Source organism: Nicotiana attenuata, chromosome 6, assembly GCF_001879085.1.
Source record: "Nicotiana attenuata strain UT chromosome 6, NIATTr2, whole genome shotgun sequence".
Classification (NCBI taxonomy): Eukaryota; Viridiplantae; Streptophyta; class Magnoliopsida; order Solanales; family Solanaceae; genus Nicotiana; species Nicotiana attenuata.
The window spans coordinates 41,254,139-41,268,441 of record NC_031994.1 but is presented as its reverse complement, the minus strand read 5'-3'; the positions used below and the strand labels follow the sequence as shown (position 1 = coordinate 41,268,441).

Here is a 14,303-nt window from a genome sequence, read left to right as displayed (position 1 = left end):
AGAAACTATATATAAGGTACGAGCTACCACACTACCATGAGAGACTATACAACAAAAACCAGCCGACAAGGCCTACCAAACTATACATGAGTCGACACCTGTCTATGAGCCTCTAAAGGAACATAAGTGCTGCAACATTGCCGGAACAGGGCCCCGACATACCCATAATGTCTATAACAAAAATGCATACCAAGACCACGGCAAGTCCGAAGAAGGGATCTCGCCAATCACCGCTGAACTGGACAACCTACTATGGTGGGGGAGCTGCGCCTGCCTGTCTATCAGGACCTGCAGCACGACATGCAGCGTCCACAAATAAAAGGACGTCAGTACGAATAAAGTACTGAGTATGTAAGGCAGGGAACCATAAGTACGAACAGTAATGTAAGCAGGGATAGAGAATAAACAACCTGTAACATCTGGGTACCTCTAAGGGCTACTGACATGAAATGCGTGATACATATGTATATATACATAAACTTTTAAAACATACGCCTCTGTGGGCATCATCATCATCATATCGTACCCGGCCGTAATAGGCTCGGTAAAAACGTACCCGGCCACGTGGAGCTCGGTAAAACCCAACTAATCAGTGGTTGCACAATAGGTGCCGTACCCGGCCGACTATAGCGCGGCTCGGTAGAGTAAAATAGATATATATATATAATGCATGCTCGACTCATGGACTCACGTTCTAAACCTTTCGGAGTGACTTAAGGTCGGTATCCTCTATACACGTTATTAGGACTAACTCTTCACCATGAACCTTATAAGAATCAGGAAGTACCAATAACATTGATAACATAAGAATAAGAGAAGCAACATCAATATCAATTGTTCCATAAGAGGGGAAACAATGCAAGTACTGCTAGCTTCTAAGAGTAGCGTATCGTTGGAAGCTCGTTCATTACATTATGTACAATCGAAGTCATGCAAAAGAAGGAAAGGGATAGCCTCACATACCTTGTATATAATGCCCCAATCTCAAGCTATGCAATTTTCACGACTCCTTAGTCTACAATAAGAGAAACGATACTATAGTTATCATTCAAGCGTCATAACTATTATGTATCGACCACAACCTATTTTACGATAAAACGGACAGCACCTCCCCTATATATATGACTTCACACAATTCCAAACAATTACCAAACAGCCCAAACAACATCAAATATAATCATATTGAGCCTCCCAAAACAGTCCACGCACAACCTAATCACTTCATACATACGACGGCCACCGTAGTCGTGTCAAACGACCCGGAAATGTTATGAAGAACTACCAGCCCACAAACCTACATCTATATGGTGTTTCTACGCACCCTTCCTCCTCCAAAACTCCAAATAACAGTAGTAAAACACGCAGCCCAACAGCAACACAAAACAGTCCACAAAACAGTCCGCCACAAGTGAATAACTCGAACACACGGATTCCAATCACCGTCCCGTGAGTTCTTACATGTATAGAAAGAATTACCATGAATTCACAGCAGAAAAAATGTATGAAAGAGAGCAGTAAACTCACCTTTTTTTTTGGATAACTCAGCCCTTCCCTTGGTTCTTCAAACTCTAGGTTTTACCCCCAATTAGAACTTGAAAGAGAGGGAAAATCGATTAGGGTTTGTGGATAATTTTTGGGAGGAAGTTTGCAGGGGTTTAGGTCTGGTTATTTGTGATATATAATGACGGTTATATTGTAGGAGATAAACCTTTAAATGGGATCTTTGGCCGACCCGAAATTTCCTATTTTTGGGCTATCATTTAACCAAGTAGGTGACACACCTACTTGTCACCTAGCAGCTTGTGCAGTCTCGCAAAAATGCCTATATCTCTCTACTCCGATGTTGTATCGATGAACGATTTAATGAGTTAGAAACTAGACTCATAGATCTTTAATTTGGTGGGTAGATCATCCCGTAATTCCTTGTAAATTGGGTGAAAAGCTTAGTAACATTTGACTTAATGTTTAAGTAAAATTATGAACCTAAGTTGCGACAACTTTTGTCGACCTTTGTTTCATAACTCGTTTGACTTCAAGACTTATGATACGGATATTATATGATTCAGATACCTTTAAATACGACCTCTTGATTGCATTAAGCACCTCTAGGTTTACCCAAAAATACGTCTGACAACATCCTCGATTTGTTTAACTTCTAATACTTGTTAACCACCCTTATACACCTTTGTATCATTTAAGACCAATAGGATTAACTTCTTATCGTCTTAAAGATAATTTCTTCATGAATTTACGTCGACTACCTTATGGCATGAACTGACGTACGTGAATATAGGTTGTAACAATGCCGGCAATTCACAATAGCAGAAATAGACTCGGGGGGAGCAATTAATAGGGGATCGGGGCGTTACTTCTCAAAACGACCGGCCGGATCGTTACAATGTCTTATTGCAGTAATCGAATAATATAATGTATGAAACGATCAGAAAACAGTCATAATTTTTGTAGTAAAAAACTTGAATAAAATAGTTATTTATTTTTATAAATGTTTTCGACTAGAGTAGTGAGAAGTTTTAAATAAAAAAAATAATTAGTTATTCAAGTTTTCGATTAACGTAGACAGATATTTTGAAATAAATAGAATTATTTATTTATTTTCTTGAAAATTAAAACTTCTAAAAAATCCATTAAGATTTTCGACTAATGTAGTCGGAAAATTATTTTTGGAGAAAAATATGCCCACTTTTGACTATAGTAGTCGACAACTGGGTATCTTTTGGACATAATTCTGCTGTTTTATTAGCTACACGACCTGCCTAATAACCAAAATGACAACCAAAACCTAACAACCCAACCAAACATCAATCCAACTGGTCAAACCTAATTAAATTCGAATAACTAATTCAACAAATAAACATTCAAACCCCATTAAATAATCAAACTAAAGCATTAATCAAGTCGAAAAACTCAAAACCATCCAAATCAAGTCTTAACTAGCTAATAAACAATCAAAAAAATAAATTCTAAAAATATCATAAAGTCTAAACATACCCTAAATTTTAAATATCCCATAACTTTTAAAGTATAAACATCTCAACAATAACAAACAACCACAACTAACTACTCCTCATCAGATTCAGTATCTTCGTCATTAGAAGATTGAGGCATGTGCTTCTTCATAAACTTTTCACTATTTTACTGCGTTGCATCAGTATCGTAATCTATTTTCACATTACTTCCGATTCTTTCTGATTTTGCGAAGCAGAAGCATCCGACAATAATGCAATGAAGGACACAAGGAAGGTTATAATCCAAACTCATAGAATCTACCTTTGATAAATCATCATCTGTTCATATTGAAATTATATCATCGGGTGTCAATTGAATTATTGTACCATCCTGAGAAGCAGGTTGTGTCTGGCGCTATTCATCCAAACTTCTATCATATCCTTCCTAAAATAAAAATAATAAGCATAATATATAAAAATTTAAACTAATATTAAAGAAAACACAATAGTCTTAAAGTTATGATCTTCCATATGTCTCCTCTCCATGTGGCTTGACCCATCCTTCTCTTGAATCGTCCTTTTTCTTTTTCTTGTTGTCTCCACAAAGACCTCAACATGAGACATTGGTCCTCCTTTTAACATTTCCTGAAAAATTTGGTAAATAAGAGTTGGATAATATCTCAATTGCATTTAAATAAGACCAAGTAAAATAAAGGTAAAAATTACCATTCTTTGTCGATGTAGAGAAAAATTCATAGATCCTAAGATGTGTCACGAGCTAACCTTTTGAGAGGCTCAGATTGTGTTTGCTTGTTCACTCTTCCTCTTAAATTTAGGAGCCTCCCACTTCTCTAAAAAGATTATCCATGCATCTTTTCATATCTAATTAGGCTTCTTTTTTTTAGCTTCATATAAGGAATCTGAAATTCATTTTTTGCTTTGATCTTCTCGAAAATATCTTTTATTTTATTGTCATAACATTGCTTTCATGCACACTTCTTCTGCAAAATGATTAAATAAATTAGAGCAAAAATTAGGTATATGATAAATAATATAGAAATAAATTTTATATGTACCCTAAATCGTTTCCATATTGCATTTCTGAAATAGTATGTAATTGTTTTCAACTACCCCAAGTATCAACGTATAGTGGATTAAGAGACTCTGTAACCATATGCGTCACTGGTATATGAGGGCAAAAACCTACATTAAAATTAACATACATAAAATATATGCTTAACAAACTAGAAATAAGTATAAGGATTACTTACCCATCATGCCGATCGGAGACGATAAGTATGATGGGTACAAGCTCCTACAACCTATTCCGTACAATTATTCATTTATGTATTTAGTCATATCTTGCAATCCGCTTATTTGTATCTTCCAATCCACTTTTTCTTCCTTCCATGTATCCATAATTTTCTACAGTTTGTTAACACTTGTTTGGTCTAATTTTTAGGTGAACTATGTGTGGGTATGGTGTATAAGCGAGGTGAAGAGTGTATATGCATTTTCATGGGTCAAAACATGCGGGTTAGGCCATTTACCTTTATGTCATCATTTATTTCATATTATGTTTTGTTACATGATTTGATTGTTACATGTCCTTACTTGTTATCTATGCCTTATTTGTTATCTGTTATTTAGTTGTTACCTCTTTCGAGTTATTCATTTCTTGCTCAATATCTGTTTACCTACTATATGTTCTTACTTGTATTAATAGCATATCTTCATTGTTTGGTATCTTTACTTACCTTTATTGTCATTATATTGCTTGGTGCACAGTATTGTGTTATACCCGACCGTGTGAGTCTTTTAGCTATTATTGTATTAATGGGTTGTCGAGGTTTGAGAATATGAGGTATTAGCCATTCTTTGTTTGTACTGGTAGTTCCTTAATGTTCTATGCGCTTTATTTCCTTTTGTATTGAGATTACAGAATTTGTTTGTGTTCAGTTATTTATGTTAATGAGTTGATATTGTGAGTGGGTTACGCGCCACAAAAGTATTGAAATAAACTGATAATGGGAAATGGTTGTACACCACAACAGATATTGATATGATAGTAGGATCGTGTTGCACGCCGCAACATATATTATGATGATATTGAGATCGGGTTGCGGGCTGTAATGGAGTATGATGTGTTGTATTTATTGTAGCTGTAGTGGTCTAATTCTGAATTGTGATATGAGGTTATGAATTGTTGTTATTCTGGGATCCTCTATTAATTGACATTTGGGTACCGTTATTATGAATTTATTCGCTTCTCTACATTTCTGTTGTTTTATATGAATTATCTGCATAGGTTTTCACTAAGTGTCTTGTCATAGCCTCGTCACTACTTTATTGAGGTTACGCTCAACACTTATAGAGTACATAGTATCCGTTTTACTCATACTACACTTCTGCACTTCTTGTGTAGATCCAGGTGTCTGTCCTAGCGGTGCATAGGGGAGATTTCTCAGATCGGACTTCTTCAGGAGACTTGCGGTAGAGCTGCACAATGTTTGCAGTTCCTAAAGTCCCCTTCTATTTTGTTTTACTATTTATCTAGTTTAGACCGTTGTATTTTATTTCAGACCATGTTTGTAGTATTCTAGACGCTCATGTACTTGTGACTTCAAATTTTTGGGATTAGTATAGACTGCGTTACGCATGTATTTAGTTCATGTATTTTAGAGTTTATTAGTCGTTAATTCTTAATATTCAGTTGAAAACTGGTTAATTATTTTGCTAATGTTCTCTTGACTAGCAAGTAGATGTTAGAAACCATCACAGCCCCGTGGTTGGAATTTCATATCGTGACAAGTTGGTATCAGAGCTCTAGGTTCTCTAGGACTCACGAATCATGAGAAAGCTTAGCACAGTCTTGAAGATCGGTACAGAGACGTCTGTACTTATCTTCTAGAGGCTATAAGGCTTTAGGAAATTTCACTTCTTTCTTTCACTATCGTGCGACTTTATTCTACTATTGGGTTTGAATTATTCTATTCTTGTTCTCTCATAGATGGTAAGGACATGCACAACATCTACAGCCGGTCAGGATCCGAGCCCCAGGTTGTAGCCACTACCAGGGGTAGAGGACGAGGCCGAGGCAGAACCAGAGCCAAAGGCAGAGCTCATCTTAGAGCTTGCACAGAAGCACCTATTGCAGAGCCTCAAATCAAGTAGGAGAAGGATATCCCTACTCCAGTCGTACCAATTGGACTAGCTCAGTTCCTAAAGGGATGCATTGCCACCCCATACTTTAAGATGCCCTAGTCCATCTGGTCGGTCTCATGAAGAGCGTGACCCGGACCGGTGCATTTCTTGTAGCACCAGCCGTTTCTCAGGCTGGGAAGGAGCTCAAACTCCCGCTATTCACACTCCAGAGCAGGTGGCTTACGGATATCAGACTCTGGTAGTTCCAGCAGTTGGAGAAGTTCAGCCTATCATTGCTACATAGTCCGGAAGGGACCCTCTATGTCGAGAGAGGGGTTAAAGTGGTTTGACAGGTTCACTAAGATATTTCCTATTCATTTTTGAGGTACACCTATTGAGGACCCACATGATTTCTTGGACCGTTGCCATGAGGTATTGCGCAACATGGGCATAGTGGAGTCCAATGGAGTGGACTTTGCAGTATTTTAGATGACTGGTTCTGCCAAGAGATGGTGGAAGGAGTATGTTCGGGGTAGGCCAGCAGGTTCACCTTCCCTCACTTGGGCTCAATTCTCGTAGCTGTTCTTAGAGAAGTTCATTCCTTTCACTCAGAAAGAGGATCTACGCGGACAATTTAAGCGCCTATAATAGGGTAACATGACTGTTACCCAGTACGAGACCAGATTTGTGGATCTATCACGCCACGGAGCTATCCTGACCCCTACTAAGTGGGATATAGTGAGAATATTTGTAGATGGCCTTACTTATGGTATCAGGCTGCAGATGGTCAAAGAGACTGAGGATGATATTTCTTTTACTAGGGTTGTGGAGATAGATAGGTGGATCGAGAAAATTCATGGTCTGGACAGAGAGGCGACTTCATAGAAAAGGCCTTGACATTTCGCGATTTTAGTGGTGCCTCGTTTGGAGTCAGAGGTTCATTTGGTAGAGGCCATCCTATCAGGATCGTTGAGTCAGTGCTTTAGATGTCTCATGATCCTTCGGGTGGTCACAGCGCGTATGGGTCTCGTTCCGAGCAACTAGTATTTAGTGCACCTTCATGTCCTATTAGTACACCACCGCTACAGAGTTACTACGATGGTTATTTGGGTCATCAGGAACCATCTCAGACTCAGCAATTATGCCAACCGAAGGATTGCTTGAGTGCGGTGACACTGGTCATATCAGGAGATATTGTCCTAGATTGAGGAGCAGCAAGCCACATCAGGGTGCTCGTGCCATGATTTCAACACCGATTGCTCGACCACCCTCTAGGGCAGGTAAAGGCGGGGACCAGGAAGCCAGAGGTGGAGGTCAGATAACTAGAGATGGAGGCCAGTCAGTGAGAGGCTGTTAGAGAGATGGAGGTCAAATTCATGGGGCTCAACCACGTTGCTAAGCATTTCCAGCTACACCTGGGGCGGAGTCTTCTGATACGGTCATCACAAGTATTTTTCCAATTTGCTATAGAGAAGCATCAGTTTATTTTGTTCGTGCTCTACTTATTCATTTGTGTCATCATATTTTGCTTCATATTTGGATACGTCTCGTGATTCTTTGAGTACTCGTGTTTATGCGTCTACGTCCGTTGAGGATTCTATTATGGTTGACCGGATCTATCTTTGCATTTGATCACTATCGGGAGTTATGAGAGTAAGAATGACCTCCTATTACTTAATATGGTGGATATTGATGTGATTTTGGGCATGGATTGGTTGTCACTCTATCATATTATCTTGGATTGTCACGAAAAGACTGTGACGTTAGCTATGCTGGGGTTGCCTCGATTGGAGAGGAGAGGGACTCCTGGTCACACCAATAGAGGGTCATTTCATATGTGAAGGCTCGGGGTATGGTTAAGAAGGGGTATTTGGCGTATTTGTCTTATATCCGCGATTCTAGTGCCGAGGTGCCTTTCATGGATTTAGTTCCAGTTGTGAGAGAGTTTCCAGAGGTGTTTCCTATATACTTGCGGGGCATGCCACCTGACAGAGATAACGACTTTTGCATTGACTTGGTTCCAGGAACTCATCCTATTTCTATTCCACCATACTATACGGCCCCAGTTGAGTTGAAAGAATTAAAGGAACAATCGTAGAATTTGCATGACAAGAGATTCATTAGACTAGTGTCTCGCCTTTGGGTGCACTAGTATTATTTGTGAAGAAAAAGGACGGATTGATGAGGATGTGCATAGATTATCAATGTTGAACAAGGTCACTAACAAGAACAAGTATATGTTGCTGAGGATTGATGACTTATTTGACCAGCTTCAGGGTGCCAAGGTATTTTCCAAGATTTATTTATGGTTGGGCTACCATCAGGTGAAGATTAGGGCATCGGATGTCCCTAAGAAAGCTTTTCAGACTCGGTATGGTCACTACGAGTTCTTGGTGATGTCATTCGACTTGACTAATGCCCCAGTATCCTTTATGGATTTGATGAACCAGTGTTCAAGCCTTATCTGGATTCCTTCATGATTGTCTTCATTGATGTTATTCTGATTTACTCCCGTAGTAAAGATGATCATGAGCAACATCTATGGATTGTACTTCAGACTTTGAGGGATCATCAGTTATATGCCGAGTTTTTGAAGTGTGAGTTCTGGTTTGACTCGGTTCCCTTTTTGGGCCATGTATCTTTTGAGGTCAGCAAGGTGGATCCTAGGAAGATTGAGGCATTTCAGAACTGGCCTAGACCTACTTCAGCTATAGAGATTCGGAGCTTCTTGGGTTTGGCGGGTTATTATCGCTGATTCCTGGAGAAGTTTTCATCTATCTCAGCCCCATTGACCAAGTTGACCCAGAAGGGTGGTCTTTTTAGATGGTCAGATGAGTGAGAGGTGAGCTTTCAGAAGCTAAAGACTGCGTTGAATACATCCCTAGTATTGGTGTTTCCTACAGGTTTGGGATCTTACACTGTGTATTGTGATGCGTTGTGTATCGGGCTTATCGCGGTATAGATATAAACGGTAGAGTGATTGCCTACGCGTCTCGAGAGTTTAAGGTTCATGAGAAGAATTAACATGTGCATGATTTAGAGTTGCCAACCATTGTCTACGCACTGAAGATTTGGAGGCACTATCTATATTGCATTCCATGTTAGGTCTATGCCGACCATCAGAGTCTCCAGCACCTGTTCAAGCAAAAGGACCTTAATTTGAGGCAGTGGAGATTGTTACGGTTGTTGAAAGACAATGATATCACCATATTGTACCATCTGGGGAAGGACATGTAGTGTCCGATACATTGAGAAAGAAGGTAGAGAGCATGGACAGTTTAGCAATTTACTGGCGGTGGAGAGGCCACTAGCCATGGATGTTTAGGCTTTGGCCAATCGGTAATGAGGCTGTATGTATCGGAGCCTAGCCAGGTTTTTATTTGTGTTGTGGCATAATCATCGTGGTTGAAGCGCATCAAGGCTCTCTAGTTTGATGATCCTCACTTTTTGGTTTTGAAAGACACAGTGCAGTAGGGTGGTGCTAAAGATGTTGTGATCGGAGATGATAGGGTTATGTGCTTCAGAGCTGGGTTTTTGTTCCATATCTTGACGGGTTGAGAGAGTTGATTCTTGAGGAGGCTCACAATTCGCACTGTTCCATTTACCTAGGTGTCACGAATATGTACCGTGACTTAAACAGCACTATTGGTGGCAGAGAACGAAGAAAGATATTGTTAGTCATGTCTCTTAGTGTTTGAACTTTCACAGGTGAAGTACGAGCATCAGAAATCGGGTGGGTTGACTCAGAGATTAAAGATACCGGAGTGAAAGTGGGAGCGCATCACTATTAATTTTATGGTAGGCTTACCATGGACCTTTAGGAAATATGATGCAGTTTGGGTTATTATGGATCAGTTGACTAAATCCGCACACTTCATTCAGGCGATAACATCTTATTTTTTGGAGCACTTGGCTCAGATTTACATTTGGGAGATTATGCGCCTGCACGGTGTGGCCATCTCAATCATTTCTGATCGGGGCACGCAGTTCACATTGTATTTTTGGAGAGTTGTGCAGCATGAGTTGGGCACACTGGTCGAGTTAAGTATTGCATTTCATCCTAAGACGGACGGACAGTCCGAGTCCACTATTCAGATATTGGAGGACATATTGCGGGCATGCTCTATGGATTTTAGGGGCCAGTGGGACCAGATTTTACCTCTAACGGAGTTTTCCTACAACAACAGCTATCAGTCGAGCATTCAGATAGCTCCGTACGAGGCCTTACATAGGAGGCGATGTTGTTCGTCGGTTGGTTAGTTTGAGCCCGGCGAGACTAGATTATTTGGCACTGATTTGGTCTGTGATGTTTTGGAAAAAGTTAATGTGATTTAGGAGCAACTTCGTACAGCTCAGTCCAGGCAAAAGAGTTATGCGTATCAGAAGGTTCGAGATGTGGCTTACATGGGGGGAGGGGGGTGAGAAGTTTCTTCTCCAAGTGTCGCCTATTAAGGGTGTGATATGGTTTGATAAGAAGGTCAAGTTGAGCCCGAGGTTTATTGGCCCGCTTGAGATCTAGGAGAGATTTGGGGAGGTCTTTTATAGGCATGCATTGCCTCCTAGCTTAGCAGGGGTACATCCGGTATTTCTCATTTCCATGCTTCGGAAGTACCATGAGGATAGGTCACATGTATTACACTTCACCACAGCGCAGTTTGATGAGAATTTGACCTATGAAGAAGAATCGGTTGCTATTCTAGACTGGTAAGTTAAGAAGTTCAAATCAAAGAGTTTTCTTTCTATGAAGGTACAGTGGAGAGGACAGCCATTGAGGAGGTTACGTGGGAGTCTGAGTCTGATATGCGTAGTAGATACCCCTACCTTTTTACTAGTCCAGGTACACTTTTATGTCTGTCCAAGGACGAACGTTTCTTTTAGAGGTAGAGAATGTGATGATCTGATAGGTTGTTTTGCGTACTAGCCTTAATTTTTGTATTCCAAGACCTCTCATAGCTTCATTTCATGTTTATTGATATGTGTGCATGGTCCGTGTCGCTTTTTGAAAAGCTTTTACGTGAAATTTTGAAAAAAATATTATTTTTGACTTAAACTGAGGTTTGGGTTAACCATGGCCAACATTTTTGCTAAACAACTTCGGATCGGTATTTTGATGATTCCGGTAGTGTCACGCCCCAAAACCGAGGGATATGACTGGCGCTCGACCGGGTAGTCCCAGTCAAGCGAACCTGGGTGCCTTTCCTATCCCACGTGTTACCCCGTGTTTTCATTACTCATTAATCAAAGGAAATAGCCATTTGTGATTTAAACACCTTTTTACGAAATATACATAACATACATGGTTACTTAGCGTGGTTTACAAGTTATACTGCCCAAATACAAAATACATAAGTACATAGCCCACGTTTCCTGTCTACGGAGCCTCTAAGGATACAAAAGAGTTATACAATACTTGCCGGTAACAAGGCTCCGGCTATACCTTACGCAAATACCAAAAATAAGACTCCGGGAAGAAAAGCGGCATGAGCAACGCAGGGCCCCGAGAGGAAAGGGGCTCACTAATTCAGCTGACGGGAAGTGAGGGAGTGCTACTGTCGGTGGACTTGAGTACCTTCTATAGATACACCTACAATCATAACACAAATGTAGCGCCCCCGGCAAAAGGGACGTCAGTACATTTGAATTGTACTGGTATGTATGAACAAACCTTACCCCAAGTAAATAACGAACTGTAATAGAATCAACGATCAAATGCACATGAAAGGAACAACCAAAGTCAAACAAGTTTCACAATCTCTCTTTTTCCCCTTTCAACATCATTTCATCACATCAATGATTTCACAACTTTCACATAAGTTCATTTCAATAGTGATTTCGATCACTTTTCCGCCCTTATTACCTCGGCCACCCTTATCACCACAACCCACACCTTATTACTTCGTGTTGCGGCGCGCAACCCGATCCCACCAAACAATCACATTTCACACAACAACAACAACAAATCACATTTCACACTACAACAACAACAAATCACAAAGAATTTTCATAACCATCAATACCATTTCCATCATATACAACAACCCGCATACAATTTAAGTCTCAACGATAATTTCCCACGACAAGCCACATACGATATTACCACAGTTGTTTCAATTGCATCAATCACGATTTCTTTCCATCATTTGTTACACAGCTTTTACCACATAAACACATTCACACACACACACTTGGTTTGTTGCCATTTACTTACACCATTATATCGGGAGACTTAACCAACAACGTTCAAGGCATATCCATCACAAGAATTCACAAATGGTCCACATAGGTATCACATTCTAAATACTCGTACACCAAACAAGGTGACTTTACAAAGGTTTAAGTTAGCCATACATACCTGGAATCGAATTTCCCTTTTTACTTCTACTTCGGCTCACCAACAGCCTAGTACCGACAATCTAGTTCACAAGTTAGCACATATATCTTAGAATTGAAGTTCACAATTACTACCCGAACTTATTTAGGTTATCAACCGCTCTATTATGCAATTCTATACTCCTACCCAATTCTTTTTACTAGATTTTAGGTATTAAAGAACATGCATGTATGTTTTCAACTTTTATTTTCAAGAATCAATGCATGAGAATCCCCTTTTTGTTTAAATCTGAAAACCAATGAAAAAGGGCTGGGTATCTTACCTACAAGAACAGAGATGAAGACAGTTGCTTGAAATTTCCCGGCCCGGGTGACTTTGAAGAATCAAATTGATGAAGGCAGGACTTTCTCTTTCAAGAACTCTCTCTTCCCTCTCTCTAGTTTGTTCAGAAAATATGTTAAAATGAGGGGTTGGGGTGTTTTATTGAAGAAGGGGTCGGGTTTAAAATTTAGAAAAATAGGAGCCCCGAGTCAGGTATGAGATCGCATTTGCGATCGCAAAGAAGAAATGCGGCCCGCAGAATGGACCGCAAAAGTGCTCCAAGAATCTGACCCTTCTGTCTGGTTTTGCGGCAAAAATGCGGTCCGCATACACGTTCTACGGTCGCATAATGCACCGCATAACTGCCCTTTACAAAATTCCAAGATGATTATGGACATCAGTTATGCGATCGCATAATGGACCGCATTTTGACCTCAAATTTGACTAACACACTGACTCACTTTGCGATAGAAATGCGGTCCGCATACTTGATTTGCGACCGCACTCTGAACCGTATAATAGCACTTTTCTGGAAAACTTTGATTCTTTGATATTTAAATGCTTAGATCAGTACAAAGGGTCCGAACCGCGGCTCGCAAGCTTGCCGCGAAGAATTTTACACATTCCTAACACACACTCGGAACTGGGCACTACGAGCTACTAGGTTTTGAGTACAAATTTTCATGGGGCCTTACAGGTAGGTTCGTATGATATTTTTGGACTTGCACGCATGTTTGGTTGGGGTCCGGGGTGACTTGAGCACATTTCGGTGCATTATGTGAAAGATTGTGAAAATTGAGTTTTAAGTTGCAATTCTTGAGTTTTAATGATCGATTCTTGTTATTTGATATTATTTTGATGATTTAAGGTACCAAGGAAGTTTGTAGGATGTTATTACACTTTGTGCATGTTCGGTTTGGAGTCGGAGGGTCACGAGTGAGTTTCAAATGCATAGCGGATAAGTTTGGAACAACTGATGCACAACGGATATTGGTGTCAACCTCCAAATCTCGCATTTCTGAAGTAATGCTTGCAAATGCGAGCCTCGCTTTTTCGAGTAACTGCTCGCATTTGTGAAATAGGAATTGGGGCTGGGGTCCGCATTTGCGAACAATTGTTCGCTTTTGCAATCTTATCTGGGATCGCTTTTGCGGCTCAGGAGTCGCATTTGCGATACTTTGCTAGTTGGAGTAGCTTTACATTTGCGAAGCTAGGCTCGCATTTGCGAGAGGGGTGTCCTTCATAAATGCGAAGTGTTTGTCGCATTTGTGACTTTTGCATGACTATCGCACTAGTCACTTTTGCGATCAGTGTTTCACATTTGTGGACATCGCAATTGTGAACAAGAGTTTGCAATTGCGACGTCTGCAGCTGGGTAAAAGAGGAAAAAATCGAGACTTCATTTTACACTATTTTACAACCCTAATCTCTTAAGAGGCAATTTTTGATGAACGTTTTCTTCCCAAATTCATTGGAAAGCATCTTTAGCTAGTTTTCAATAAATTTCAATTACATTTCATGAGTTTTTTAACATCAAATCT

General features: G+C 40.0%; 1 long non-coding RNA gene across 2 annotated transcripts; it reads right to left on the bottom strand.

Moving 5' to 3' along the window:
• LOC109228249 lies at positions 3,276–4,288 on the bottom strand. 2 transcript variants are annotated; one of them, XR_002068351.1, is made up of 3 exons: positions 4,238–4,288; positions 3,693–3,967; positions 3,276–3,611 (listed from the first exon to the last, which is right to left on the bottom strand). It is a non-coding gene; the product is annotated as an uncharacterized LOC109228249 (long non-coding RNA). The 2 variants fall into 2 exon arrangements; XR_002068350.1 differs by lacking the exon at positions 4,238–4,288 and adding an exon at positions 4,043–4,129.